Consider the following 4,038-nt stretch of genomic DNA (forward strand, 5'->3'; position numbering starts at 1 on the left):
CTACCTAACCTAACCTTACCTATAAATATAGGTTAGGTTAGGTTAGGTAGGGTTGGTTAGGTTCGGTCATATATCTACATTAATTTTAACTCCAATAAAAAAAAATTGACCTCATACATAGAGAAAAGGGTTGCTTTATCATTTCATAAGAAAAAAATTATTGTAAATATATTAATTCAGGAAAACTTGGCTTATTAGGCAAATCGGGCCTTGAATAGTAGGCTGAGAAGTGAGTTCTGGCTACTAGGTACGACATATATATATATATATATATGTCGTACCTAATAGCCAGAACGTACTTATCAGCCTACTATTCAAGGCCCGATTTGCCTAATAAGCCAAGTTTTCATGAATTAATGTTTTTTCGACTACCTAACCTACCTAACCTAACCTAACCTAACTTTTTCTGCTACCTAACCGAACCTAACCTATGAAGATAGGTTAGGTTAGGTTAGGTAGGGTTGGTTAGGTTCGGTCATATATCTACGTTAATTTTAACTCCATTAAAAAAAAATTGACCTCATACATAATGAAATGGGTAGCTTTATCATTTCGTAAGAAAAAAACTAGAGAAAACATATTAATTCATGAAAACTTGGCTTATTAGGCAAATCGGGCCTTGCATTGTAGGCTGATAAGTGCGTTCTGGCTACTAGGTACGACATATATATATATATATATATATATATATATATATATATATATATATATATATATATATATATATATATATATATGTCGTACCTAGTAGCCAGAACGCACTTCTCAGCCTACTATGCAAGGCCCGATTTGCCTAATAAGCCAAGTTTTCAAGAATTAATATATTTTCTCAAATTTGTTTCTTATGAAATGATAAAGCTACCCATTTCATTATGTATAAGGTCAATTTTTTTTTATTGGAGTTAAAATTAACGTAGATATATGACCGAACCTAACCAACCCTACCTAACCTAACCCAACCTATCTTTATAGGTTAGGTTAGGTTACGTAGCTGAAAAAGTTAGGTTAGGTTAGGTTAGGTAGGTTAGGTAGTCGAAAATCATTAATTCATGAAAACTAGGCTTATTAGGCAAATCGGGCCTTGCATAGTAGGCTGAGAAGTGCGTTCTGGCTACTAGGTACGATATATATATATATATATATATATATATATATATATATATATATATATATATATATATATATATATATATATGATTAAGGCACAACTCTCCTAAACACGAGAGTGAAGTATAGAACTTTAGAACACTTTCCCACCAGGAGACTCGAACCCTAGCCAGCACAGAAGCCTTCCAGCAACTGGCATAACAGGTACGCCTTAACCAGCTCCACCCCCCACTCAGACCCTTAAAAGAGATGGTAATTTCGGAGTATTTAAATACACTAAACATCACCACCTCCCAAGAGCACTAGAGCAAGTGAGGGGTCATTTAGACGTTAATTTCATCAAGTCCCTGTTAATATGGGAAGACACAGTGTCTATGCTTAAGGCACAACTCTCCTAAACACGAGAGTGAAGTATAGAACTTTAGAACACTTTCCCACCAGGAGACTCGAACCCTAGCCAGCACAGAAGCCTTCCAGCAACTGGCATAACAGGTACGCCTTAACCCGCTCCACCACCCACTCAGACCCTTAAAAGAGATGGTAATTTCGGAGTATTTAAATACACCAAACATCACCACCTCCCAAGAGCACTAGAGCAAGTGAGGGGTCATTTAGACGTTAATTTCATCAAGTCCCTGTTAATATGGGAAGACACAGTGTCTATGCTTAAGGCACAACTCTCCTAAACACGAGAGTGAAGTATAGAATTTTAGAACACTTTCCCACCAGGAGACTCGAACCCTAGCCAGCACAGAACCCTTCCAGCAACTGGCATAACAGGTACGCCTTAACCCGCTCCACCACCCACTCAGACCCTTAAAAGAGATGGCAATTTCGGAGTATTAAATACTCCGAAATTACCATCTCTTTTAAGGGTCTGAGTGGGTGGTGGAGCGGGTTAAGGCGTACCTGTTATGCCAGTTGCTGGAAGGCTTCTGTGCTGGCTAGGGTTCGAGTCTCCTGGTGGGAAAGTGTTCTAAAGTTCTATACTTCACTCTCGTGTTTAGGAGAGTTGTGCCTTAAGCATAGACACTGTGTCTTCCCATATTAACAGGGACTTGATGAAATTAACGTCTAAATGACCCCTCACTTGCTCTAGTGCTCTTGGGAGGTGGTGATGTTTGGTGTATTTAAATACTCCGAAATTACCATCTCTTTTAAGGGTCTGAGTGGGTGGTGGAGCGGGTTAAGGCGTACCTGTTATGCCAGTTGCTGGAAGGCTTCTGTGCTGGCTACGGTTCGAGTCTCCTGGTGGGAAAGTGTTCTAAAGTTCTATACTTCACTCTCGTGTTTAGGAGAGATGTGCCTTAAGCATAGACACTGTGTCTTCCCATATTAACAGGGACTTGATGAAATTAACGTCTAAATGACCCCTCACTTGCTCTAGTGCTCTTGGGAGGTGGTGATGTTTGGTGTATTTAAATACTCCGAAATTACCATCTCTTTTAAGGGTCTGAGTGGGTGGTGGAGCGGGTTAAGGCGTACCTGTTATGCCAGTTGCTGGAAGGCTTCTGTGCTGGCTAGGGTTCGAGTCTCCTGGTGGGAAAGTGTTCTAAAGTTCTATACTTCACTCTCGTGTTTAGGAGAGTTGTGCCTTAAGCATAGACACTGTGTCTTCCCATATTAACAGGGACTTGATGAAATTAACGTCTAAATGACCCCTCACTTGCTTTAGTGCTCTTGGGAGGTGGTGATGTTTGGTGTATTTAAATTCTCCGAAATTACCATCTCTTTTAAGGGTCTGAGTGGGTGGTGGAGCGGGTTAAGGCGTACCTGTTATGCCAGTTGCTGGAAGGCTTCTGTGCTGGCTAGGGTTCGAGTCTCCTGGTGGGAAAGTGTTCTAAAGTTCTATACTTCACTCTCGTGTTTAGGAGAGTTGTGCCTTAAGCATAGACACTGTGTCTTCCCATATTAACAGGGACTTGATGAAATTAACGTCTAAATGACCCCTCACTTGCTCTAGTGCTCTTGGGAGGTGGTGATGTTTGGTGTATTTAAATACTCCGAAATTACCATCTCTTTTAAGGGTCTGAGTGGGTGGTGGAGCGGGTTAAGGCGTACCTGTTATGCCAGTTGCTGGAAGGCTTCTGTGCTGGCTAGGGTTCGAGTCTCCTGGTGGGAAAGTGTTCTAAAGTTCTATACTTCACTCTCGTGTTTAGGAGAGTTGTGCCTTAAGCATAGACACTGTGTCTTCCCATATTAACAGGGACTTGATGAAATTAACGTCTAAATGACCCCTCACTTGCTCTAGTGCTCTTGGGAGGTGGTGATGTTTGGTGTATTTAAATACTCCGAAATTACCATCTCTTTTAAGGGTCTGAGTGGGTGGTGGAGCGGGTTAAGGCGTACCTGTTATGCCAGTTGCTGGAAGGCTTCTGTGCTGGCTAGGGTTCGAGTCTCCTGGTGGGAAAGTGTTCTAAAGTTCTATACATCACTCTCGTGTTTAGGAGAGTTGTGCCTTAAGCATAGACACTGTGTCTTCCCATATTAACAGGGACTTGATGAAATTAACGTCTAAATGACCCCTCACTTGCTCTAGTGCTCTTGGGAGGTGGTGATGTTTGGTGTATTTAAATACTCCGAAATTACCATCTCTTTTAAGGGTCTGAGTGGGTGGTGGAGCGGGTTAAGGCGTACCTGTTATGCCAGTTGCTGGAAGGCTTCTGTGCTGGCTAGGGTTCGAGTCTCCTGGTGGGAAAGTGTTCTAAAGTTCTATACTTCACTCTCGTGTTTAGGAGAGTTGTGCCTTAAGCATAGACACTGTGTCTTCCCATATTAACAGGGACTTGATGAAATTAACGTCTAAATGACCCCTCACTTGCTCTAGTGCTCTTGGGAGGTGGTGATGTTTGGTGTATTTAAATACTCCGAAATTACCATCTCTTTTAAGGGTCTGAGTGGGTGGTGGAGCGGGTTAAGGCGTACCTGTTA

The sequence above is a fragment of the Procambarus clarkii genome, chromosome 34, assembly GCF_040958095.1.
Source record: "Procambarus clarkii isolate CNS0578487 chromosome 34, FALCON_Pclarkii_2.0, whole genome shotgun sequence".
NCBI classification, from domain to species: Eukaryota; Metazoa; Arthropoda; class Malacostraca; order Decapoda; family Cambaridae; genus Procambarus; species Procambarus clarkii.